Here is a 27,892-nt window from a genome sequence, read left to right as displayed (position 1 = left end):
TACATCTTGGCCTCCAAAGTGCTGAGATTACAGGCATGAGCCACTGTGCTCGGCCTAAAGGTAACTTTTAATTCATCATTTTGCTATTCTGTATTTTCTGATAATGTGTAAGTATATGTACTTATTTAAATGTAGTATAGGACTTAAAATAATATTGAGGCGTCATTAAGGAAGATAACTATTAATGGCAAGAGCTCCCCTGAGCTTTATCTTGACAAAGGAAGTTTGAGGCTGGTGGTCTTCTGAAAGTCAGAGCTATGAGGCCATTGACAGAGACCTGATGATCATGAGCTGATAGTATGCCTCCCACAGAGACCCCAAAGGTCAAGTTTGGAGCAAAAGATAAACAATTCAGGGCTGTATTCCAAGCTGAAAAGGTTCTAGTGGGTGGACCTCAGATGGCTTGATTCTTATTAGGTCACGGAAGCAAAAACAACCCCTGCTTCCCTACCACCACCACTTTAAAAAAAATTGCTCTAGGCCGGGCGCAGTGGCTCATGCCTGTAATCCCAGCACTTTGGGAGGCCGAGGCGGGTGGATCACGAGGTCGGGAGATTGAGACCATCCTGGCTAACACGGTGAAACCGTATCTCTACTAAAAATACAAAAAATTAGCCAGGCGTGGTGGCGGGCACCTGTAGTCCCAGTTACTCGGGAAGCTGAGGCAGGAGAATGGCATGAACCCGGGAGGCAGAGCTTGCAGTGAGCCGAGATTGTGCCACTGCACTCCAGCCTGGGCAAAAAGAGCGAGACTCTATCTCAAAAAAAAAAAAAAAAAAAAAAAAAAAAAAAATTGCTCTAATAGCTTATAGAGATCACCTGGAGTCATTCCACTTACCTGTCTATAGTTGTCTATGGTCTTACAGTTTATTTAATAATTAGCCCTTTACTTTGTGTGTATCCTTATTATAGTTTGGATGGAGTCAATCCATCATTTCCTCTCTTAAATGTATCATTAGTTCTCCTTAATATTTCTGAAGCTAAGCTTAATTGTTCATTTGAAGATATGGGATAGAAGGAAAGAAGGGTGTAGTCAATGCTGTGGTGTGCCACCCAGGTGCCCCTTTTTGAGCCAAAGCATCATTCCCAGCTGCTCGGGATATTGTCTGCAGGCAGCTCACAGCTGAAACCCTCCTCAGGAATTGCCTTTCCTAAGGTTACATGCCCTCCGCAAGGGCAGCCCGTATCACATGCTTGGACTATAATTGAGTACAAATAAAGGGCCAACCCCTTTGCCTCAATTTAGGGCATCTTTGGAAAGCCATCCCAGCTCCAGATCTCTCTGTGAGATCATGTGAGACTTCTGCTGCAACCGCATCACAGTTCAACTTCCTCCTCTGCCCAGGCCTGCTTTCCTCACATCCTTACAGGTACTGCTTTATACAGCAATCACTTAAGAGCTGTCTGCATGTAGATATCTACCTCAGTCTCTTTCCTTGGGAATCTGACCTAAGACTCACTATAATTCCTGTGGCCTCCATTCCACCACTGGTGAGCTACAGAAAGAAGAGCGTTCAGAGGTGAATGTCATGGTAACTCTTCCAGACAGATCCCTGGACAGATCACTCTTCTGTTTAGAGGGACTGAGCAAGGAGTTTGTCACCGAGGCTCACATGCCAGATTTGCTTAGAAAGAGGCTTTAAGCCTATTCTCTAAGCCCTAGTGTCAGGAGCTGTAGTGCTTGTTAGCCTCATGCTGCCTGTAGTCTCTGTGGGTTCTGAATCAAGTGAGCACTGATCTCAACCCAGGCTCAAAGACTCTGTGTCTGATCTCCTGGACTTTGGGGGCCATGGGTTGTGTTGACAGGTCAGTGTTAAGAGTTTTCTGGGAAAGCAGAAAACTGCAGTAGTGGTGACAAAACAGAGGTCTCTATTTTAAAATGGAGCAAAGATGCCACTTCACAGTGACCGTCTGTGATCCAATACCTGTCTTTTGGGTTGGACTTCACCATTAGTCACATTCAAGGAATCACAGAATCGAGGTAGATTCTGACTGCTCTGGGTTTGGGTGACTGGGTAACTTGGCATCCTATCTTAGATTTGCAAACACTTCCATGAAGCCCACAAAAACCAACGAAGAAGGATAAGATGGTATCAGAGGATACCACAAAGAAGCATGTTAATTCTTTGTAACAACTCTCTTTATGAAAAATATACTGGATCAGATTGTGGTGGGACAACCTGATAAATAAAGACTTCGCTTTTTTTTTTTTTTTTTTTTTTTTTTTTGAGATGGAGTCTTGCTCTGTTGCCCAGGCTGGAGTGCACTGGCGCGGCCTCAGCTCACTGCAATCTCTACCTCCTGGGTTCAAGTGATTCTCCTACCTCAGTGTCTCAAGTAGCTGAGATTACAGGTGCACAGCATCACGCCTAGCTAATTTTTTTCTTTTTCTGGTAGAGGTGGGGTTTCACCATATTGGCCAGGCTGGTCTTAAACTCCTGACCCCAGGTGTCAGCCCCCCTCAGCCTCCCAAAGTGCTGGGATTATAGGCATGAGCCACTGTACCTGGCCCCAAGACTTAGAGATTTAATAAACCACGTGGAATAACTTTAAAAAAAAAAAAATCAATCAGACTATTTTCCCCAGTACTACAATGGTTGTTACACATTTTGTAGACACCCCTACCCAGAACTTCCTGAGAAAGAATCTGATAACCACCATCTACACTAATTCAAACGACTGATTGACTTAAGTGGAAAAAGTCTCTAGGAGGAAAATCTTTAGATATCATCGTGAGTGGTGAGTTTCTCTCCTGCTAAATTTGCTTATCTACTTGTCAGATATAATTTCCTCCTGTAAGCATTTAAAAAATGTAAAACAATTTCATTTAACCAGTGAATTGATTTAGTTTCATTGAGGGTAAACTTTGTGGAGTTTGGTTAGGATGCAGTGCTCTTCAAAATTAGACTATTGAATTTTTTAAAAATGCTCTAAATAGCCAGTAATCTTCTCTTAGCATTATTTTTGCCAAAATCGAAACAAAACTCTTGTCAACTAGGAAGCTCAAAGCTAAACTTAATGTTTAATTACAATAACAATTTTTGGCTTAGATTTTCTAATAAAATTTCTCTTCCTTTTCAACCCCACCTTCATCTTATCTCCCAAACACACAACTATAGAAATTTTAAAAATATTTTAATGAACCTACACTGGGCAAAAAACCCAGAAAGTCAAGAAACATTCTGGAAATCACATTTATTTCTGTATTGTTGGTCCAATATTTTAAGGCTGATGTGGGGGAAGTAATATATAAGTGGGCAACAACAGGAAGAAAGGTGTTCAAGTTCAACATCTCTCCAAAGATCAAGGATTTGCTGCTAAGTGGCTGAATGTGGATTATATATCCCCCATAGAAAGGAAAACAGCCTCTTCAATGTGGAACCTATTTTCCAAAACTGAATAGATCTACGCCACAAGCAGTTCCATCAGACAAATTGTGCCCTAAATCTTCTTTGAACTGCTGGGCTTAAATCAAATTTAGATATAAAAGGTTTCATTTTACATAACCTATATTTAAGGCTTCTATTGAGTCTTCAAAATGATTTGCTGCAATGCATGTGTTTTTGGTGTGAGTCCAACTTCTTAACCTGTCTGTAGTTTCAGTGATAAAAGTTCACGTTAACTGAAATATGCCAACATTGAAAGCTCTCAAGCTAGTTATCAATAGTCTCCATGTCTCTAGTATGTTACGATAAAATGAGCTGAACTATTATAAAAACTGACATTAATTGATATGATTCTGTATACCAATACTTCAATCAATTTAAAAATATTATTTCATAATCTGTGTATGTTGGAGTTTGAGATAATAGAATGTATATGTCAGATAGCACGGGCTCTAATGTGGTAAAACTATAACCCCAGAGTCCCAGTGACATAATACAAATTTATTTATTATTTATGCTAGCCCCAATGTGAGTTGGTTATTCCTCCAGGGTAACTGCCCTCCATGCTGTGACACAGAGATCCAGGCTGTTTGTACCTTCTAGCTCCACCATGTCAATATATCCCCTTCTTTGTATCATGGCTCCTTCGGAGAAAAGGGGGTCAGAATAACACACTGACTCTTGAATGCTTCAACCCAGAAGTGGCTCTTGCTCATGACTCATTGGCCAATCCTAGTCACTTGGGAGCAAATGAATTTCCAGTGAACAGCAAATGCCTCTGTCTCAGGGAATGTTCAGCATTCTGAAGGAGTGTGCAAACTTGTGGCATCTTATTCCTTGAAAATGTACGTTCTATCAATGTCACTGTGTTTACACAAAATCTTGCTTAGTAGTGTCATCTGAATGTACATAACATCTGTGCTTATAATTATACATCTAAAAGTAGGACATAGGTTTGTTTATAAAATAACTATGTTGTTCATAAGTGATTTTTGTTACATGGATATTAAGATTATTTTTTGCTAAAGGTATTGTTTTATTGTTTGGGTGATAAAGGTCAAAGACATACCCCATGTAGGCAGGAAGTAAGGTTTCCCTTGAATAAGAGACTACTTGTGGTGCCAGGCTCCAGAATTTTAGCAAGCCTCTGAGGAAGAAGCAAACCTCTGCCATCCAAAGGAAAATCAGGAATGAGAAGCATTGCTCAGTGAGGCAATAGAATGAGGATGCTTTTCTCAGAGTGCGTGAAACTTCTATTGTGTCTTGGGAAGAAGGGTAAAAATAAGCAGACTAAGGACAGGGGAGCAAGGATCCTAGGGGATACCAACACTTTCGAATAAGAACACAAGTGTATAGACAGGCATAGAACCTGGGACTTTGCTCCCTGTCTTAGTTCTTAAAGAAGATTCTGAAGATCTCGGAGCTCTTGGGGGTACCAAGAGCTTGGTTTACTTGGGCCAACATTTATTTATTTTGAGACAGGGCTCACTCTGTCACCCAGGCTGGAGTGCACTGGTGCAATCAGAGCTCACTGCAGCCTCGACCTCCTGGGCTCAAGTGATTGCCTTCTGCCTTAGCCACCAAGTATTTGGGACTACAGGTACATGCCACCATACCTGGCTAAATTTTTTTCAGCAGAGATCAGTTCTCTCTATGTTGCCCAGGCTGCTTTCAAACTCCTGAGCTCTAGCAATCCTCCTTCCTTGGCCTCCTAAAGTACTGGGATTATAGGCATGAGCCACCATGCTTGTTTAGGCCAGCTTTTTAAAAGGAGCAGAAGCTCTCATTAGGTTAGATGGAGATTGGAATAAAAGAAGTGAGAAGACCCCAGTGGAAGGCTACATACATTCTGGGAGAGAAAGGCAGGACTCAAGTCACAGAATATGGCTGTAATATTTGATACATCTGGGGGTGGGGAATGGGAGTAAATGGAAGATGAATGTGGGGACATGGATAGCAGCCAGACCATAGATTTGCTTCTAAAATTAATGTAGAGTCATTGTGGGATTCATATTATAACACATGAATAGATTTTTATTTTAGAAACAATAGCAGCCATGTAGCCTAGAGATGATGATTTTATGAACTATGACAGTGCTGAAGAAAGAGAGAAAATATTTGGCAATTGACTCTACAGGACTTGGTGAACTATTGGTAGTCAGGGTGGGAAAGTTGTAAGTGAATTGAATTGGGCTGACCTCCAGTTTCCAGACTTGGGAAACTGGGCAATGATGGGGCCAAACTCACTGAGAAACAGCGCAGGCTGGTGTGGAGAAGGTAATGGAACAGTTCTGTGAGTGGTGATTTTGAGCTATTTGTGACACGGAACAGATACTCATTATTCTTTAAATATGTGAATTCCTTTCTCTTTCAAAAAGAAAAGAAATGGCTATTTCCCAATGTATAAGACCCATAAAGAAAGAGTGCTAAGGTCTTTTGAATGGTGTCATGTATCTATTAGAAATTAAGATCATAAAGCCTCAGTTTTCATTCAAAGTTGACCTCTACCAAAAATTAAAGGCATGCATTGTTACTCAGGTCCTGATGCTGTGTTATACACATTGGGTTAGACTTCCTTGTCCCGACCTTTGAATCATAGTTGTTTCCTAGATCCTCTGGACTTGGTGTCTCTACCAGCATCTATAAGGTGGATTAGCACCCACAACACCCAATGCACAGGCCTTCTACCTAGCCTCAATCAGCCTCTCCTGTGTCTCTACCAAGACCCTGCACTCCGATAGTCATTTGACTGGTTTCCAACAGTGATCCAGATACTGCCGCTGGACGTTCATAGGCAATTGCTTCATGTGGTTGGAAGTGATTCTTTCTGAAGTCATGCTCATTAACTACATTAGTACTCTCAAAATATATTATTGTTCTCCTCCCCTAACTTCAGTGAGACACCTAATTCAGTGCTTAGTGCATGAAAAGGACTCAATGTTTTTTGAATAAAAGAATAGATAAATATATTAAGTGGAAGCCATCAAAAAACCCTCTTATTGCTCTATCAATGTACCTTATGCTCACACATGTGATTTCTTAATTGTCCCCATGCCAGTGATGCATATGCCTTATCGAGTGAGGAACACAAATGTAGTGGTGAACACAATTTTCACTAACAACAGACTGGAAATAGCCAATGCCACTAAATATCTATAGCCTAAGAGCTCCACATCCATGTGTCAAAGGAGAAGCAGATGGGTCAATCTCCTTTGTGACACAACTTCCCAAAAGTACTAAAATAATGATTCATTTTACAGACATGAAAAACACAGCAGGAAATGGAATAACACAATTTTAATTAGAAACATTCCGATTTACTCTTAATTTAATTCAGCTGCCCAACAGCCATGGTTAGATTTGCATCATGATGTATTTTCGATACTATCTATTTTCATAAATGTAAACTTTCCTGAATATGGTTCTGATGGATCCTGACATTTTAAAATATGTCCTATTGTCCTTTTCTGTGCAGTAGACCAAGCATAGAGTGTTCACTCCTATATCATTGTCACCGTACTATCAGACCAGATGGCTACTTCATCACAGAATCAAGAATTAGGAATAATTTATGCTGTTCCTTGCTCTAGAATATGAAAATAGAAAGCATTTGCTGCACACATACTCATGAGGAGCAGCTTGAACCAACCCTAACAGCCTCATCGGAGGACATTTGGTGCTATGGCTGCACCGTCTACAGGAGTTGGATTTCATTCTATGGAGCCCTAAGCTCTCAGGTCATGGAGAAAATTACTGAAGCAAGTGAGCTGATGCTTCACCTAGTAATCACATTAAGCCCAGAGAGCCTCTTTGTTGAGGAAAACAAGTTGCAATAAAACAGTTCTAAAATGGGAAAGATTATATCTGAACCTTTCATTGTTTCATATTCAAGGATTTCTCCCCTTCATAGGAAAAAAATTACGAATGTTGGCTTAATATTCAGAGCAGTTGTTTTTGTGTCTGTGAACATTAAATGTTAGAAACGGAAGAGCTATTTATCTTCAGCTGGCTGAAGAGAACAGTGGAAATTTCTCTTTATTGGTCTATAAATAAGCAAAGTCTGAACACACCCTTTATTGGGAGAGGAGCCACGGCAACTCATTCCACATATCAACTGGCTCGGCAGGATTTCTGTATTTGATATGGTCATAAGCATGCAGTAATGACATAGACAAAAGGTTGTCCTCTCACACTATCAAACGTATGTAGCCCTAGGACCAACTAGTATTCCCCAGAAACCAGTATTTCCTTAGAAAGAAAAATGTATATAAAATCATAAACATTTCTAACAGGTGTTATTGTTGAGAAAAAGCTAGAGGAATCAATGATTTATCATTTAACAGATCAAATGAATGGCGATTAGTTTCTTTGTAAAATCATTTATTAACAAAGAAATGTGACACACTTGGGCTTTGTTTACATAGTGCCAGAAAAAGCTAGTTAATTCAGTAAAAAACAAGCAAACAAACACCTCCCCCAAAATATCAGTTAAGATGCCTATTTGAATTCTACAAACCAAAGATCAGCTGCATTAATTTTTTATTTATCAGTTATCTGTGGTTGTGAACATGTAGGAAAGCCATTGAAAATGTCTCAACTAAATGGGCAATATAATCTGTTCTTCCTATGTGAATCTGTTTAATTTGTTCATGTATATTAACTTTTTCAGATTAGCTAGCCCACAAAAACAGACAGCTGCACTAGAGGAATTTAGTTATGTAGGCAAAATTAAAAGGCTATCAGTGTGAAAAGTGAGAACTGACAGAAAGCCTAACAAATTGGAAAGAATAACAGACAGCTAGCAAGAATCATGTTCCCTTTCCAAGAAAGGAACTCTGCCTGTTCCCTGTACGTGATTTGAGGCTTATACTCATATTAATGATAATACCTCTTCCATCAATATCTTGGATTATTACCAGTGTCTGGGAGAAATTTTATTGGCTGCTGCAGTTCATTGAAAATTAATTGATATGACACACTTACTCTACATGAACTTGGAAAAAAGTCTATGGAGTGAGTGATTTAATTCATTTTATGTTAATTATAAATTATGCCAGGAAACACTATTATGGATGGCCTTGTTTCCAGCTCACACTGCATGTGTGAGCAGTGTACTTCCGACATGCTGAATACCCTGACTTTGACACCTTAGGAAAGGCATTCATTTGGCATTCTCACTAATATTTGCAATGTGGCATGTCCTTAAACAAATTAGGCCAGGAGGAGGCAGCAAAATGGCCCACTTATCTTTATTTGTAATTTAACCAACATTATGGGAGACAATATCCAAATTGGGCAATTTAAAACTTTTACTTGCTTTCTGTGTATATGTAAATAATCTCCTGAGTGTTTCAGAAAACTGAAAAGGAAGAGGGGTTGGGGTAGGGTGGGGAGTGGCTGCCAAATCAAGCGGAAAATGCAAGATGACTTTAGAAAGAGAATATAGAGTTGCTGGTTGCACATTAGGGCGGTATGCTGAAGAACTCTTTATTTTCATTTCCTGTTTGATAGTGCTGATGAGTAGATTCCTCTCTCTTCTCCTCTCGGTGAGCGCACACTAGTACTTTTATTAAAAGGAGTCCATCAGAATGGGGTAGTTGTTATGCAGGAGCAGTAGCTCACATAATGGGGGATGGCATTTCTTTCCACTCGTGCTGGTCCGCTGGTTCTAATAGCAACCTGGAGCTCAATTTCCTCCTCAAGAACATTGCATTTCATGTGGAATGTCAATTATTAAAATGCAGTGTCCCGTGTCTTACTTCTCAGTAGATGAATTCATTTGCAAAACTTGCTAATTTATGCAAATGATCCTTAACCTGTAACTGCCCGGAACCTATTTCAGCATTTCTAGCGTTTGGCGGCTCGGAGCCTAGATGCGGGAAGGAAATCCATTAATACAGAATTTGTCAGTTCTGTCATCATTATATTGGTTATTGAGTTGTTTAAAAAAAAAAAAAACACCAACAACAGATAAAAATGTGTTATTAAGTGGAAGCCAACCGACAGCTAGAGCTGAAAAATCTAGAGATTAAATTAAAGATAAACCAGGATGAGAGGATCTGATACCTGCATCTCCTGACACCCCTGAGTAATGTTAGATGCTAATGACCTCTTTTCTGGAAGAAACTAACTGGTTAATAACCCAAAGAGGGTCTATCAGCTACTGACTAAGACAGATCCAGATAGTGAGCAGATAAGAAATTTCTTAATGGGAATAAGAGCCAAATTGGCCTGGGTTTCAGTAAATGCAAAGCACAAAAGGAAATATATACAGTTTTTGTTTTTATTTTTTAGTCACGGTTACATGAAAGATGAGGTAGCAAAGAAATGGATGCTGTCAGGAAGGGGGTTGCTGTGTGTGCATGCATGCACGCGTGTGTACTTGTGCTTGTGTGTGAGAGCATGAGGTGGTACAAGAGGGCCCGCTGGTACTTCTGTGTCTGAATGTGTGTTCCCACAAGTACCTCGTACATCACATATCTTGCAGCTTTCCTTTGAATCGATTGAGTTTTGTACGTCAATGGGGCTGTATTTTAATCAACAGTTTGGAAAAGACATACAATTTGTAACCCCTGTAGCCCTCATGTACTGTGACACAGTCTCTTTTCATGAACCATGTTGAGAAAGGGCTTTCTGCAAACCTCAGAGCTGCAGGTCAGGAGGATTCAGATTTCTGGCCTGTCTTCTGCATCCATCGGACCTAGATCTATAGTTTTTATTCCATGTTCTTCATTCTAGCAAGTTTACAAAGGCCAGTGAGCCGGCTGATTTAGATTTAAATTAGCCAGGAAGGCTTGACAAGGGGAGCACTGTGTGTGTGTGTGTGTGTGTGTGTGTGTGTGTGTGTGTGTGTGTGTGTGATGCACAGGTGAGCTCTAGTCTGGACACTTAGCCTGGGCCATCGATGCAGACTCTATCAAGCAGCCCCTTTGGTCTACTGCACTGCACTGGCCAGTGGTCACTGTTTTGGGGGATTTCTTTTGTTCAGCTGAGCATGGCCTCTGACTTACCTGAATCCATGCTGCACATACACTGTTACAAGCTGCCCTCATAATCCGATCTTCTGGCTGCTGTATTTTTGTATTTTTTTTTCTTTCAAGTGTACCAATAGTTGCAAAGCAGGTAGGGGCATTTGTTGTGGATATTGGGGTGAATTCTTTCAACTCCTCAATGGATTCCAATTAAAGAGGAAAAAAAGAATCTGCCCTTAGTAAAATGGACAATTGACACTTCAAGGAATCTGTCCAAGGTCCGGAAGATCATAAGAGAGTACATATTTAATGGCTCACTTTGCTCCTATTTCTTTCAGAACTGTGTCTCTTTAAATCTACTGAGGAAGATATTCCTTCTGGCCCACAGGATGCCAAAATGACTTGGTGATTTATTTATGCAGCACTTGGCAGCCTATAGTCCAGATTGTGGCTGAAGCTGAATTTTATGAGCCTTCCCCTAGTGAGTATATTTTTAAATTATATTAAAAATATATTTTTTGAAAACCTCAGTCATGTTTGGCCCAGCCTCGGGCCCTGAGAACGATGGTGATAGGAATAAGGAATTAATATTACTAATATTACTAAGGACCTGGCTGGTGAAATTTTTATTGTGAGAGCTTAGAAGAGTGTTAAGCTTTCATTTGGGGAAGGAAAAAAATTGTATTCAAAAGTAAATGTGTTAGTGATATCAAATGTGACCTTTCCTATTTGTAGCAATTCATCTGGTCCCTCAACAGCTATTTATTGGGCTTCTCACTATGTTCCAGGAAGTATTCGAAACCCAGGGGATTGTGGTGAAAAAGACAAACACTGCCCCGTCTCGCCTGGAACAGACATTTCAGAGGAGGGAGATGGATGATAAATAGGTAAGTAAATACTGTAGTTGAACAGAATGGTTTCAAATCACAATAACAATAAGTCCCATGTAATAAACACACAGACTGTGTCACAGGACTTTGAGCTGAGAACCCCCTGAGGTGCAGTGACTTTCCATGTTTGCCTGAAAGGATAGTTTCTTTTAATGTTAAATCAGAAAAGCAGGCTGGGCACAGTGGTTCATGCCTGCAATCTCAGCACTTTGGGAGGCTGAGGCGGGAGGATTGCTTGAAGCCAGGAGTTGGAGACCAGCCTGGGCAACAAAGGCAGACACTGTCTTTACAAAAAATTTTAACAATAGCCAGGAGCGGTGGTGTGTGCCTGTAGTCCCTGAGGTGGGGTGGGGAGTCACAGGGGGGCAGAGGCATGGGAAGGAGGATGGCTTGTGGCCAGGAGTTCAAGGCTGCAATGAACTAGGATCCTACTACTGTACTCCAGCCTGAGCGACAGAGCGAGACCCTGTGTAAATAAAAAAGAAAAGAAGAGGGTCTAGCCAAACAATTACCTGGACAATTTTACTTCTTTAAAACCCAGGCCAAAAAGAAAATGTATTGTGAAGCTCAAATGAAAGGGTTTAGACCAAGAGACGAGTTGATACCAAGGTGGTCAGGCAATGTAGTTCCTTCCAGAAGCAGCTTGTAGTTTGGCATCGTGGGTTTAAACTTCACAGGATCAGTGATTAATTGTTGTAAGGAGGCCCAAGTTTACGAAGTCTGAAATAAGGCCACAGGGGCAGGGTCTTCATTGATGGGTAATAAAAAATGACACAGCGAGGATAAGAACTTACAATCCTGGGCAGTCTTCATTGAGAATTCTTCATAGTAATACCTCATATTTGCACACCACTTTATGTTTTTCTTTTAAGTACAGTTCACATTTTTATGGCCTTTGATTTCCACATCAATCCTGTAAGTTATTGCAATCCGCATGTTAGATGAAAGAACTATGTCTTGGAAGAGATATACAGCTTTACAATGGTAAAACTGGTCTCTTTACCATAGTCAGCTATTCACTCAAAAATGCAGATGTGATACCTCACAATTTTAAAGGAATAATTCTTTGTGATTGCATTGCACTCAGCTTCTGTAGCCAGTTGAAAGTGAAAACCTCTGGTAGTCCATAACTTTGTTCCAAGTTTTACCCCATTTTTATGTGGATTTTTTAAACTGAAGTTATTATTTAAAAATACAAAAACAACTACTTAAATAAGTAAATGGGCATGGCAGATGCTTCAAGTGGTCCTATCTCCCAAAAAGGCTGCTTAAAACTATGGCTTGCTGTGGAGTCAAGTAGACAAGGACTCAAATTCAAAGACATAGTCTGGCTTTTATTGCTGACAGTGAGATAGGTTTTCCTTAATACTAAAACTGAAGGTGAAAAGGAGGCCTGCAATTGTGACTAAGTCAAGGCCAGAGGATATCAAGGGCCTTGTCATTACTGTTAAAAAACCACAAACAAGAACAATCACCATAATCTAGACCTTTGCTGAAGAATTGCTGGCCGAGGAACAAAAAATTAATAATTCAAATTAAACTCACTTAAATCATTTTACTATCCCTTTTGGTAAACAAAGACCTTTTCTTAAAACATAAAATTTTAAGGAATTTATCCTTTTTAATGGAAAAGATGTAATGATTACCATGTAACATTGATTGACTGTCAAAAGCATTTAATTTATTGGGTACTAGTAATACAGAAAGATGGTACATAGAAAGTGAAATTAGACACTTTCCATAAGTGTCTAGTCATAATTCAACAGATAGACACAACTTAACTCTCTTTTGCTAACATGAATCTATCATCAGTAAACTTCCTAGTAATTAGTTTTTTAAAAAATGTCATATTGTATAATTTATTCACAATGTATCAATGCCCAAGTCTTTTGAGTAAGATTGCTTTCTGAGAGAGTTATGTGTATGTTATTGTGTGTTTTATTGAAGTTACTTAAGCATAAATTTGAGCTACAATTACAGTTATTTTGTAGTACAAAAGCGTTGGGGCAGAAGGTTCCATCTAGTACGTGTCCCTTTCTGTCCCATACACAGCCACATGCTATGCTGAACCAACTTGTAGGGTAAACTTGGGTGTGGTCAAACCTCATACTCTTCAGAACGTGGAAGAATCCTCCCTGCTCTACTTCAGTCAAGGCTCAAGGTGCCCCTTCAGGGTGATGAGAGAGTCTGGACCCCATGTACGCCATGGCTGACAGACACTCAGAGGCAGTTTTGGACAGGCACGTTCATCTAATTTCAGATGAGGGCTCCTTAATTCACAGAATGTCTGGATCTCCTGGGGCTTTATAAGAGCTAATCTCATCCAGTGCCAAAGCCCTTTGGGTTTTTTCCTACTGTTTGGGACTATACGTCATTAGTCTCATCCTCTTCTATGTGTTGTTTCTTTGGTTATTCTAGAAGATCCCAAGTAAAAGCTGGCGGCAGTCAGGAGTTCTAAGCAGGTGATAATCATAGTATTGATGGAAAGGGCTGACTTTGGGATCAGTTAGATCTGGATTTGAATCTCAGCCTTACCACTTCCTGTGTGAACTTGGGCAATTATTACACTCTTCTTTGAGGGTCAATTTCCTTACTTGTAAATAGGAATAATTATGTCAACTTTATAGGACAGTGTGAGGATTAAATGAGGAAACATAAAAACCAGTGCACAGCATCTCCTAAGTGCTCAAAACTGCAAGCTCTCTTACCTCTTGACTCTTGAGGACCTTGCCTTCTAAATATATCTCCGTCTCATACATCACTTCAAGTCACAGGTATGCAAGTGGTTTTAATGACTCAGTTTCATCTGCTGCATATTTTGTCTAAAATGTCTAAGTACTTCACCGGTACAGTAAAGCCTTCCTCTAATGCCATCCTTGGATTTCTTGCTCTAGAGCCATTGTATACATGGAGAAGTATAGCACAGTATTAACTCCCCTCCAATAGGGTTTAAGTTAAACTCACCCACCTTATCCTGTGGCATATGGTGTAATGGGGGATGGGCCTCCATATATTACCCTCTAAGGTGAGATTCAATTCCATTTTGCAGTTAAGACTTGATTAGGATCTTTGGCATGCTAAAGCCACAGTTCAAAAAGTAAAAATCTTGGGCTGACAGTTGCAGAGGTTTGTTGTTAATACCATGGAAAATAATCAAGTTTATTTAACTAATTCATTATTTTCCCATCAAGGGCAGCCATGTCACCTTCAGAGAAAGGGATTTGGTCCCTTTTAATTAATGTGATTTCGTAGAGGCAGGATTCTGAATAGACTCTGTGATTCCTATAGCACAGCCTATTTTACTAACAACAGCTATCTAGACAGGATCAGTGTTGTTACTTCAAGAGTTATACAATGGAATAGGGGGGAGTTATAGGTAATCCCTTCTTCTGAACTAGCTTGAAATAAAAATTAAATGGGCCTTGAGCATTTGTGAATTGCAGTGTTTCATTGGGGCCATGGAACACTAAGTGAGGCTCAGAAACAGGGTGTTAATTCAGGCCTAATCATTTAATTCCACTCTGTTATGTGCTGTATTTATTGCCCTCCTGGATCTGTTTTCTATGGCCTGATAAAGAGACAGTGATTCTCCAAAGCTCAGTCAGGGACCATTTTATTTATATCGTTAGTTGGTCCAATAAAAGCACTGGCTTCAGATTCCCGCTGTTATTTTCTGTTTTGTAGCCCTGTCATTAACTATGAAAATGCTGATGGGGTTTTCATCTCCTAGGCTGGAGTCTCTTTAGTTAAATGGGGACTTGTAAGAAGAGGGGAAGGTCAGGACTAGATGGACTGTAGAAAAGTTAAGTTTGGTGTAACCAGATGCAAAGTGACTGGGAGGCAACTCGGGTTTCAGGAGCAAATACGAACCTTTCATTACTACATGTGTTAGTGTGCTGAAAACTTGATTGACACCTTCAGAGCAAACTTAGGGCTTTTAAGATGTGATTCTGTTTGTGAACCAGACATGTTTCAGAGTTTTTAAAAGTCAAATCTTTCTGCAACTCTCCACAAAGTGAAAACTGTTCTAATTTTGCACAGAAGGTAATATAGCTCCAAAATTGTTTATATATGTTAAGCAAAGAAGTGATGAAAAACAACAACAAACATCGATAGGATCACACTTCAGATCCTCTTTTTTTGAAAACAGTTTTTACTGTATACTTTTATTGTTTAGCCAACAATCTCTAAAGTGTTACAGAGGGTTCCAGAATAAGAAAATGATGGTGGGAAACAGATTTATAGAGGTCACTTGAATTAATAATATGGCAATCAGAAGATAACACAGGTGCATTAACATAACATACTGTGTAATTACTAGTGTTTCCAATGGAGTTAATGGGTAGTTATCCATGTAATAATAGACATTATTTCATAGCAGATATGCAATTAGCTCATCTCCTTGGTGTGTAGAGCACAAATGAAGCAAATCATCATTATTGTTTCAACACTAAAAGGTGAGGACATTTTGAGGACTGATGGGCCTCTTTATCAGACATACTATTCATATTTTTAAGACTGTCTAAAGCACATATTCAGCAGGTAGAAGTGAGAAACATTCAGCAACTAAATGTGAGAAATGTTAATAGTCAGTAGCCTCCATACCTATGCTGGTATTTAAATGTTGGGAGCAATTAACATGGTAGAAAGTTGTACTGGGGGATGTGGTTGAAATTGCTTGAGCAAATTTGCATGGAACTATACATCAATAACCAAAGTTATCACATTCTCATTGAAAGATAAGAAATGAATATTCATTCATTTTACCAACAAAGATCTGTTGACCTCTTTCTACAGGAGATAAACAGCTAACAATTAAGATCTTGCCTCCACTGTAACTCTCCTAAGTACAGTGAGGTGTATCTGAATTGCAGGGGCTGGAGGGACTGTGCTATATATGAGGACATCACTTAGTACTTTAGCATTTATGGGTCAGTGCAGGTGCGGTGGCTTACTCCCGTAATCCGAGGACTTTGGGAGGCAAGACGGACGGGCGGGTCACTTGAGGTCAGGAGTTCAATGGCAAAACCCGTCTCTACTAAAAATACAAAAAACAAAAAAAACAAAAAAAAAAACCGCTGGGAGTGGTGGCGCTTGCCTGTAATCCTTGCTACTCATTGGGGCTGAGGTAGGAGAATCGCTTGAACCCTGGAGGCGGAGGTTGCAGTGAGTTGAGTTTGCGTCAGTGCACTCCAGCCTGGAAAACAGAGTGAGAATTAGTCTCAGAAAAAAAAAAAAAAAAAAAGAATTTGAATCACTTTGTTATGCAGTATTACATTTGATCTTCAAAAGAACCTTGTGAAGTAGGAAGGCCAGGTATCTTCATTTTACAGATGTGGAACTTGAGTCTCAAAGAGCACATGTGTCTGGTTCAAGGTCACTTATCAAGAAAACAGTAGTGTCAGGTCTTCTCATCCCTAATCCAGAGCAAGTCCACTAAATAAAGATTGAGAGAAGCTATATTTTAAAATGACAAATAGCTCCACCTCCTGTCCCCGTGAGTTCTAGGCTTTTATGATTCTAGAGTCAGTGTCAAATCTTGAGTTTTAGAGAGGAAAGAGCTAGAATTAAAAAAAAAAAAAAAAAAAAAAATTTTCAAAGATGTGGGGAGTATATGGGAGGGGGCTGGAGAGATAGTAAAGGCATTGGAGGCCAAATAACTAAGGGAGGGGAGGAAAGGGTGGTGGCCAGACGTGTACCACCATGGGGATCAGAAACAGTGCCAGGCACAGTGGGCTTGCATATAAAGCTGTGGGAAATATGTATTGAATAGTAAACAGCACCCAGATAGAGGAGGCTCTGACACAGAATTTACTTGGGAGGAAGTGAAGAGCCACTGACAGTTTGGCACAGGAGAATGATGTCACAAAAATGACTTTTTGCAAAGATTAGTTTAGTGGTGTGCAAGAAAAAGTAGCTATTGTTGGCAAAGACACAAGTTATGATCCCATAGCAATTGTCCAAGCATGAGAGAGAAGCTAAGACTACAAAAGAGAGCATACAGCCACAAGGATTTAATAATTCTCTGGGGAATTAGAAAAACTATTTTTAAATGTTATAAAGTATTCAAATAAATCAGTCCCAGCTGCTCGCCCTTCTTGAGAAATAGCTCCAAATTAAACTTGGCTTTTAGCAGACATGAAAAGGAAAATTAGGCAATCATCTAAAATCCAGGGCATGCCCTATATACTTCATAGGGCTCAATTTGTTTTTGTAATGTTGATGAAAATATTATCTGTCAAGCAAGAGAAACATTTCTCTAGGTTGCTAGCTTTTCAGATATCAATATTCTTATTAAAATACAATTTATAAGGTTGCTTTAATTCTTCTCTATTTTAAATGTATAAATGAAATCAAATGAATGCTAAATTTGGAGGTCAATAGAGGATTATTTTTTCCTTTGTGAGCTAAGGAACAGAATAGGATAATAGTAGGAATAAAGGAAAAAATTTAGTGTTTTGAATTGACTTTTCTAAAGTCTAGAGTCTTTACTATGGAGAATTCCACAAAACTTTGATAGTTGCCAAGGGTCACAATATAAATTAATCTAACATCATAGCTTTAAGCTAAGCAAGAGCTATTATTCCTAAATAGCCTCAGGCTAAATTCTGGACTAAGGTAAATTAGTTTTTAGACCTACGCAATTCTGCAGTATAAATTGTCACACTGGCTGGGTAAACTTGACGAGCAAGTTACTTAACATCTCTGGGCCTCAGTTTTCTCATCTGGGAAGTGGGGATAATAGTAGTACTGCCTGCCCTCACAGATGAATTCTGCAAATATTAGTCGCCATTGTGATTCATTCTCAATCCTCTCTGCGTAGCCCTGCATTTTGTACATAGTGATCCTGGCCATCAGGATGTCCTCCCAGCAACACTTCATTTTCCCATCATTTGTGCTGCCTGCCCTGAGTTCCGGTTCACCCTACTCAGTGCCCTAATTTTGACTAAGTTGAGAACCTGCTGCATGCCGAGATGTCAATGAATGTTCACATATCTCCTTGTCAACTTTTCCAGATATCTTGTTTGCATTTTAAAAGGGTTTAAAAGCCTTAAGCCAAATAGTGAAAATGGTATTAATTATAGGTTCCTCAATTGGTTAGTGAGGAAGATCACGGCAGGGAGAGAGGAAAAAAGGGCCTAAATCCCCCCCACATTTTAAGGTAGCTCTGGGGAGAATCTGAGCTTCTGGTGGTCCCTGAGTGACTCCATAATCAACACCTAATATTGCTGCTGCTCCAGCCATAAGCCTGGCTCCTAGATCCGAGGGACATCAAAGTTGGTCCTATCATCAGGAACATTTTTCTGGTTAATAGAATATGCCACCATCCCTTTCACATACAGCGAACACAAAGACACATCTTCTAGCAAAGGGCTGCGTTTTGGTGTCTAATGTTCCAGCTACAGTAAAAGCCCACTGGCCTTCCTCCCGTGTTTATAAACACAAGCATTTAATCCACAGCTATGCCTCCAGTTGCTGAAGAGAGCTGCCCTGCATCCCTGCATAACGGGCTCTTTTTCTCTCAAACCAATTGTGGCACTTGCTTCCTTCGGCCCTGGTGCCTACCTACAGCTGTGCTTACTGAAGTGAGACTGTAATTTGCTACAGCATGCCAGAGTATTAATAGACAATTATTTATTGCAAATCTGAACCATTTATACTGTGTACGGGCTGAGACAATGTAAAATTTTGATCCAAATGTTAATGTGTCCATGACATTGCATAATTCTGTTCCATGCCATGGTTTTTCTCTTCTAAATGAATCGAATTTGCAGTACAAGGAAATGGCGTTTTTAATGGATGAGTGATTTACAGCCTCAAACTTATAAGGCTATTATTTGTGTAACTGAGGGAGAATTGACTAATTGCAATAACACAGCAAATTAGACAAATTTAGTATTGTACTGGGAACAGATTCATAGGGAGAAAATGAAAATAACTTGCAAAGTTCTTAAAGGGTAAATGAATAAATCTCACTTTAGCCTTACAGGGCAATTGTATTTTGGGGGGAGATCAGGTACCTTTGAGGCCAAACAGACTTATAAATATTCAATTGAGTAGAACATAGATAAAAATTACCTCTTCATAAAGAACCGTATGTGTAGGAGAGAGCACTTCCAATCCTCCAAATGTTTACTGAAATTGCCTACACAAATGTTTGCAGCAGTTGGGTGAAAACAAAGAGCTTTACAGTTATATGGTTTTCATGAAAAAGACACCAATTTTAGCATATTTACCTTCTATTTGTTGAGCATGCAACACAATGCCAAGGAAGAGTGATTTCCTAATGGAGATCTTCACGATTTTTCAAAATAAAAAATGTGTATCAGCAAAAATAATACTTCTATCTTTCTGAGGTATTCCTCTTAGGCTGTTTATATCGATTCCTGTTAATTTTTACCTCTACTCACAGAGAAATTGTTAAGATAAAAAGTGCCTCAACACAGCCCTAATTAAATCTGAGAGCTACACTAGATATCTAAACACAAGGACATTCAAAATTAAGACTCCTTTAATGTTTTAGTCTATGGGGCTCCCACAAATTAATAATGAGAGAAAACTAATTTGGGGTTACTCCAAAAATGTCTCACAAATATTTGTGTGTCTGTCCAAATTTCAGTTAACCCTTGAACAACAGTGTGAGGGTTAGGGGTGCTGACCCCCATGCAGTAAAAAATTCTAATGTGGCCAGGCACAGTGTCTCACGTCTATAATCCCAGCACTTTGGGAGGCTGAGGTGGGGGAATTACTTGAGGTCAGGAGTTAGAGACCAGCCTGGCCAACATAGTGAAACCCCATCTCTACTAAAAATACAAAAATTAGCTGAACGTGGTGGCACACACCTGTAATCCCAGCTACTTGGGAGGCTGAGGCAGGAGAATTGCTTGAACACAGGAGGTAGAGATTGTAGTAAAGCAGAGATTGTGCCACTGCACTCCAGCCTGGGCAACAGAGCGAGACTCCATCTGAAAAAAAAAAATTCTCATGTAACTCAATTCCCCAAAACTTCACTGCTGATAGTCTACTGTTGACTGGGAGCCTTGTGAAATACATACATACATATTTTGTATATTACATGTATTATACACTGTATTTGTGCAATAAAATAAGTTAGAAAAAAGAAAATGTTATTAAGAAAATCATAAGGAAGAGAAAATATATTTACCATAAGTGGGAGCAGATCATCATAAAGGTCTTCATCTTTGTCATCTTCACATGGAGCGGGCTGAGGAAGAGGAGGAAGAGAAATGGTTGGTTTTGCTGTCTCACGGGTGGCAGAGGTGGAAGAGATAGAGGAGGCAGGAGAGGCAGGCACACTCCATGTAACTTTTATTGAAAAAATTCCAAATATAAGTGGACTCTCACAGTTCAAACCTATGTTGTTCAAGGGTCAGCTGTGTATACAAAATGGCCTTCTCTTCTCTAATGGCAAGACCCTCTCTCCCACTGGTGTTAGTGATTGCTTCCTTGGTTTTCTTTCCTGCTCCCTGCGACCAATAGCATCCTCTTCAAGTCTGTTCTCCACAATTCAGCTAATGATCTTCTTTCTCAAATATATGCCTTGTCTTGCCTCTCCGCTGCAAAAACCCTCCCCAGAAAGATCAGAATAGAGAAATACTTTATCATGGTGTACACAGTCCTTCTGTACTTCACAGTGGATACCTTGCCACCATCTCTCTTGCTGGTTCTCCCCTTTTCTTGTCCCCCAGCAAGCTCCAGGTGACTTGTAATCCTTGGAAACAGGCTTTGTGCTTACCTCTAATTTCAGAGCCTTTGTGCATTCCTGATCCTTCTCGCTTTGTGATGCTTTCCCCACTCTCTTTGCTTGGCTCTTACTGATGCTTCAAGAATGATTTTGGATGACATCTTCCCTGGGAAGCCTTGGCTGAGCCCACCAGTCAGTCAGCTTCCCCTTGGCTTCCCCTACTTCCCATCACTGTAGTGCCACACCCAGTTTAGAACACTGGGTCTTTAACCACTTTCTCCACTGAGCTAGAAGCTCCTGGAAGGCATAACTTGTCTTCTTTACTGGGCTTAACCACAGGGTAAACACCCAGCAAATATATGAGGAATAAGTGAAATGTATCTTGAATACCTACTTTGTTCCAGGCACTGAACAACGTCCTGGGGGAATACAGAAATGGTTTGTGTGCGGTCCCTTCTCTCAAATAGAATAGCTTATAATTCAGTAAAGTTATGTAAGAAATCCAGAAATAACAGCAGAATATGATAACAGCCACAAGAAAGACAGGAGGTGCCACAGGGTTTTAGAAAATTGAGATTCATTCTTTAAAAACCACTATCTTCTCTTTCTCTCTGTGTCTCTCACTCAATCACTTTGAAATCAAGCAGACCTCGAATTAAATCTGCATTCAACCACTTATTAACTACGTGACCTCGGACACTTTTTGTAAGCTTCAATTTCCTCATCCGTAAAATGAAGATAATATTTACCTTAGAGGGTGCAGTGAAGATTAAGTGAGATTGTGCAAACGGCCAAGAGCATAGAAGACTCAGCAAATGGCATTGAGAATATTAGTTCAAGGCAATGTGCCACTTGTTCTCTCAGAGCTGCTCCACTGTACTTCAAGTTTTATTACTCGGCATCTCATATTTCAACTATTAAAAAGATATCTTTAGAGTAGGAATCTTATCTACACATGGCAAATAGCTTGTTTTCAAAATAGGACACAATATACTACTCAGTTTTTTCCAATATTGATTATAAGTTAATATTTGGAAGGGCTTCCTTGTTACTGACAAACCTGAATTTGGGGCTTTGTGAAATTTTAAGGATGCAAGGATAGAAACCATAGCTTACACTCCGCAGGCTGTCAAAGACTTTTTGCTGAATTTAAATTGCCAAACTTAAAACATCTGATTATTTATGCAGTACATATTTATTGGGTTCTTGGATAGACCCTCTTGCTGTATCCATCTTTCCTTCCACAGACCTCCATCTGGAATGGAAAAGTATCAGGGGAAATGGAAAGCAGCAACCAACTGCAGCAAGGTACACAAGTAGTGAAATGAAGCAATGACTGGTTGAAATTGAATCAGACTTTAGTGTCAATTACAGTGCCTATGTCAGAGCAAGGACCAAACACCATTTCTATAACTTACATGATAAATTAAGCCAAGACAATTATCTACTACATTAATACTGGATTCAGGGTTATATACTGGTCAAGAATTTGGATTGCAAAATTAGACCTGTATAATTGTGATTTTTTTACAAATTACTTAGTCTTTTTAGACTCCAAATTCTTCAACCATTTCATGGGGATTGTAAAACTAACCTTGTGAGGTTGCTTTGTAAGTCAGTTGAGATAATGCATGTAAAACACTTAACACATAGATAACACATTGCATGGATATTTTTAGTATCATTTTGAAGATGTCATGGACATGGTGGCAATTTGAAAAACATTAAGTTAAGGGCAGCTGTTTGAGAGACAAGATGATTGTATTATTGTTACCTAGCTGAATGCTTAGTCCATACTCATTGGACGGTGTGATCTTGTATTTCTGCAGGTTGCCCAAGAATGGGGCAGGTGTGAAACATGCATTCAAGAAACAGGATCAATAGATCTGAATGTCTTAACTAAATCAATGCAAATAGAAAGTTTGAATTACTCCTAAAATAACCAGCTACCACCTTCTGTACATGCAAAATTGGAACATGGAAACATTAATTAAAAAGGAAACATTTTTGGGCTCTATCATGAGAAGCTAGTTGTTTGGCTCAGTCCTCTGCCTTTAGGAAAAGTCTCTAATTAGTTTTCAAGAATTTTATTCTAATCTGCAGTCATAGAAACACGCTGACAATGTTGAAAGAAAATAGACATCAGACAAATTTCAACTCAAGTTTCCATTTGGGAACAAAGCTTGCAGCACATTATATTACTTACATAACTTACATTAATTACATTACTTACACATCTTTGGAACACAATAATCTTGTATTAAATATTTTGTGTTAAAGGGATTACATTTGTTAATTTTATTCATTGAAAATATGCAGGTTCTATAACCCTGTTTAGATGCTTCTTCACTTTTCAATACTCAGAGTCTCTCAAATTAGAAGTAGCTTGGGCCACTCTCTTGACCACTGTGGTGTTATAGCCTTTCCAATGTATTCATCTGGTTCATGCCTGATTTTGAGCAACAGGGGGAAAATATCCCTTATTCATATTAAATGTATTTATTTTACTTTCACATGTCATTCAAGAAGAGAAGCCAGAAACAGGAATATGTTGTTTAAGAGCCAGTTTTAAATTGTGTCCAATGGAAGAATTCCATGGGAGTTGCGTAGGGCTGTGTCACTGATGTACATCAAGAGGAATTCAGATTTTATATTATTTGTTCTAAACCAGAACATTTTACTTATTATTCATAATACATGTTGAAAGCAGACACCAAAATGGCTCATTTGGAGCCTTTTCTTCTCGCCTGCTAATGCACATTAACGCCAGTACACATTCTGTATTACAGATCCATAAAATGCATTTGCATAATATTGAAATTATAATCCCAAATGTATACTAAAAACCTTTATGAAAAATTGTTACTGCTCAGCTACTATACAGTGGCTAATTTTTAATCTTCAGCCTCTCAGCTGCGAGTAAAGATGGGGTATTCTTTAAATAAAAATCTCAGGAGTCAGATCCTGGAACCTTAACTCTCCCCTCTTTTAAGTAGGCTGTTTTTAGGGGGAGAAATAGACTCTCCACAGTGCTAAACAGCTGCCTCCATGGTGATTCTGGTATTTTGTGGACTGATGTCTTGAATTTTTAGATCAGGTGAGAGTATCTTTAACCTGCCTTGCATCACCAATGGGATGAGCGAAAAAGCCCTCTGGAGCAGAATCAAAGTGGCTGAGGTGGCAAATATTTTAGCAGAGAATACCACTGGCCACTGCTTCTTGAATGCCACCTATGTCCTCAGTGCTGCGGTGGACCTTGGAATAAATTATAACAGTGAACCCTCACAATAATTCCGTGAGCTAGCTAGCTGTCCTTGATGGTGAGACATTGAGACTGCGTCTCAGAGAAGCTAAGCACTTGCTGCATCTCTCATTTCTCCAGTGTAGACCCTATCTGTTGCATATTCTAACTGCTGTATCCAAGAAGTGTGTTTAATTTATATGTTTGAGTCGTCAAATGATTCCACAACTCTGCTTTCAAATACTTCCCAGAAAGCTCTAGATGAGACTTTCCAAAATTAACATCACAGAGTTACATTTCTACCAGGCCTTTTTGACATATAGTTTAATAAGAGGAACACTGATAAACAGGCTGAATTCTCACCTTGTGCATAGTGGGGTCCAGTTAGAGAGTGGGCCTGCATTTCCTCTGTGGAACTGGTCATCTCTTCGTCATGGGACCTTTTTGCCTTTTTCCATGGCCCTAGGCAGAAATTTACCCTCTGTGTAATGTCAGGCAGTTCTACTCACCAAATTGCGAAGTAAGGAAATGTTCCCTGGTGCCCTCCTACCAGACTCTACCTCCTTCTTCCTCTTTTCCATCTTCTGAAATGTATAGCTGCAGGAGGGGAACAAGAAAACATAGGTCAAACAGGCATGTCCCCGTGTCCCCCACTCCACTCCCACCCTGTACCCTGCCATGACCATCTGATCCTAGTGGCTTTTATTTTATTTTATTTTAAGAATCAAGGAGGGAACCAGAGACAAGACAGAATGAATTCCCTACTTTATTTGGGGGGTTTCGATTTGGAAAAGAGTTCCCATTTTTCTCTTAGTCATTTATTTAATATTCATTTATTTGATGTTAATGGATATTATACATAGTACCAATGCCAAAGATATAATAGTTCTAAAATTATTTTTTTATGCTGTGGAAAGTATGTCTCTCTTCTACTCCTTTTTGAAAACACACAAACAATAGCATAGTATATGTGATATTTTGCACCTAATTTTAAAAATGTGTATCTTAGAAATCCTTTTTTACAAGACCATGTAGAGCTACCTCTTTCTTTAACACAGATATGCTATAACTTATTTAATCAGTCTTCTTTTGGTGGATATCAAGGTTGTTTCCAATTATTTGCTATTAAAAACATTGCTGCAATAAATCATGAATCCATAGGTCATTTTGAAATGTATGAATAGATCTAAGAGATACAGTCCTGGAAATGTAATTGTAGGGTCACAGGACAAGCACACTTTTTTTTTTATTATTATACTTTAAGTTCTAGGGTACATGTGCACAATGTGCAGGTTTGTTACCTATGTATACATGTGCCATGTTGGTTAATTTTGGTAGACTTTGAGAAATTGTCCACCCTAGAGATCGTACCAATTTAAACTCCCTCTCCCCTCAACCCATTAGCAGCAGCGCACGAGAGTCCCTTAGTTTAACCCTTTAGATCAAGAGGTTCTGGTAGGATATGGCTGAGATTTGAGAGAAGATGGACTTAGGGGAAGGTCGGACAGAAGCCTGGCTTCGTGGACTGAATATCTCACCTCTTCTCAGGCAAGCTACGAAAGAAAAGGACTAGGAAACTCTTAATAAGACCATTCTATTCATTTCAAAGACTCCGAAATAAACCCAAACTTATGGGTCTCCTGTCTGCTGCTAAAAATCTCCAGGAGGTAAATTCCACAGCCTTCTTGGGTAAACTATTTGTCTTCTCACAACTCTTTGGAAAGTCAGGACATTTTTCCTGATGTCTAATATAAATCTTTCCTGCCTATATCCACTTGTGAAAAACATGTACTAACATTTCCCTGAAGCAATGCAAGTTCAACTGGCTAGATAACATTATGCTCTAATTTCATGGCTAAAGTCTATATCCTCCTTTTTTGCTTTAATAGCGGGCATCTCTTAAGTCATTTTTAGAAACATTTAATACCCACACAAGGGAACATGAGCCCTTTTATTGTGTCCCATCTTTGTTTTAGCTATGGACTTTACAAAGACTGTGTGTGTGTACCTTAAAATTCTGCAGTGCCCTCTTGTTTTCTTTTTCTCATATATTATAATCATAGAATTGTGATACCGTCTCATTAAATGCTGATTAACATACAGCTTTCTTAACAACACATTCAATATCACTTCTGCTGAAGGCAACCATGTCTGTAACTGAGAGGCTTGTAGGTCATTTCTGAGTATATCTTTCTCCTGCTGTCTAGATACAATAACTATTTTAGGAACATTTGGCATCCAAAAAATCCCAGCATTGTGCAAATGAAAACATCTGCTTATACTTTGACACTCTCATTCTTCAAAGGTTAGTTGGATTTGCGGTTGCTTTGTTCAACAAGACTGCTCTTAGAGCTCAAGGATGCACATTTAATTATTGGGAAGATCTGTTTGACAGAGTTGTGGGAGAAAAAGATCACCCATCATATTCAGACCAGCATTAACATTTTTATAGAACAAGATTGCCTGAGAGTCAAAGAAGAGGGGAAAACTCCAGGAAAATAAATATGAATCTATTTGGTCACTGGTCTTCCACTGATTTACAAGACTCCAACCAACGACTCTTTGCTCTGTTCCCCAGAACTCATCAGCTTGCTGTTAAACTGGCATTTCTGATTTCTGCCGAGGTTAAAGACAGCAAAGTAAACTCTGCTTCCAACAATAAATAACAGAGGGAGTTTTTCTTTTCATTCAAAAAGGCTTAGATCACAGCAGACAGCTACAACCAGGTGCATTTAGCTACACTTGTCATTGCCACAAATGCAAAACATGTAAAGAATCTGTGGCAAACAGGTCAAGATCCGGCTTTTTTCTACCCTAAATATTTTTTCATCTGTAATTGTTACCATTGCCGTAACAAAGGCAGAGGTGCCAGTAGTAAAGCCAGTATCTCCTGATTGGTTTATTTATGCAAGTCATTGACGCCAGGTAGCAGACTGAACACTGGAAGGCTTTCTGTGTCTCAGGCCAAAGACTAGTAATCTTCTCCCTGGGCAATGCCGAAATAACACATGTCAAGAGGCAGCAGTGACTCGCAAGCCAGCTCATCACTCACCTCGTCCCATCACCAGCTTGGACCCCTTTCATTGCAGTCTTTTCATTGCCATTCCGAGGGGGCCTACAGACCTTAGCTGTTGCACAGGGAAGAAAAGGATAGGAGAAGGGGGAATGTATAACACATGCAGCAAGAGGGATTTGGTGAGGCAGGAACCAGCAGGTGAACAATGACTCATTTGGAAACATGCAGCTGGGTGTGTGTTATTTGCGTATCAGAGACCCTTTGTTAAAGTGACTTGCCCAGCTGTGTGGGCACAATGGTTGGGGTGGGGCGGGGGGGCAGGTGCACTGGTCAGAAGCGGCAGATGAATTCTCAGAGAAAACAGAGTGACTTCCTGTCTAATTGGTGCACAGGTTGAGGATGGCGTGCTCATAGGGGACCTGCTGCAGAAAAGCTGCATGCTTCTGAGATTTATTTTCCTTCTGCCAAGTATATTATTTCCAAACTCGCCTTTTCAAGGTCTTGCAAATTCCCTTGAAAAAATGATTTAACAATTTAAGGAAAACAGCAGCAAAACAAAAGCCATGTTGATGAGGGACAGAGGTAAGGTTGGGTTTGAAATGAGTGACGAACCTCGTAATGAGGTGTGCAGCTTTGTATATTAAGCGATTTCTCTGCGGTACTTTTCCAGATGTGATGGAAT

The 27,892-nt window shown here is 39.6% G+C and overlaps 2 long non-coding RNA genes across 3 annotated transcripts in view; one reads left to right on the top strand and one right to left on the bottom strand.

The window, feature by feature from the left end:
- Window positions 1–27,892, top strand: part of LOC117094814 — a 176,321-nt gene that overhangs the window by 94,536 nt on the left and 53,893 nt on the right. Inside the window, exons 3-4 of the long non-coding RNA XR_004441686.1 lie at window positions 11,146–11,244; window positions 13,875–14,021. This is a non-coding gene — a long non-coding RNA (uncharacterized LOC117094814). The remainder of the gene's footprint in view (window positions 1–11,145; window positions 11,245–13,874; window positions 14,022–27,892) is intronic.
- On the bottom strand, window positions 20,194–27,393 carry LOC117094815. 2 transcript variants are annotated; one of them, XR_004441687.1, is made up of 4 exons: window positions 27,247–27,393; window positions 24,704–24,791; window positions 20,414–20,473; window positions 20,194–20,213 (listed from the first exon to the last, which is right to left on the bottom strand). It is a non-coding gene; the product is annotated as an uncharacterized LOC117094815 (long non-coding RNA). The 2 variants fall into 2 exon arrangements; XR_004441688.1 differs by lacking the exon at window positions 20,194–20,213 and having other exon boundaries at window positions 24,558–24,791.

Source organism: Trachypithecus francoisi, unplaced genomic scaffold (assembly GCF_009764315.1).
Source record: "Trachypithecus francoisi isolate TF-2019V2 unplaced genomic scaffold, Tfra_2.0 Lachesis_group13, whole genome shotgun sequence".
Classification (NCBI taxonomy): Eukaryota; Metazoa; Chordata; class Mammalia; order Primates; family Cercopithecidae; genus Trachypithecus; species Trachypithecus francoisi.
This window is presented reverse-complemented; position numbering and strand designations above follow the sequence as displayed.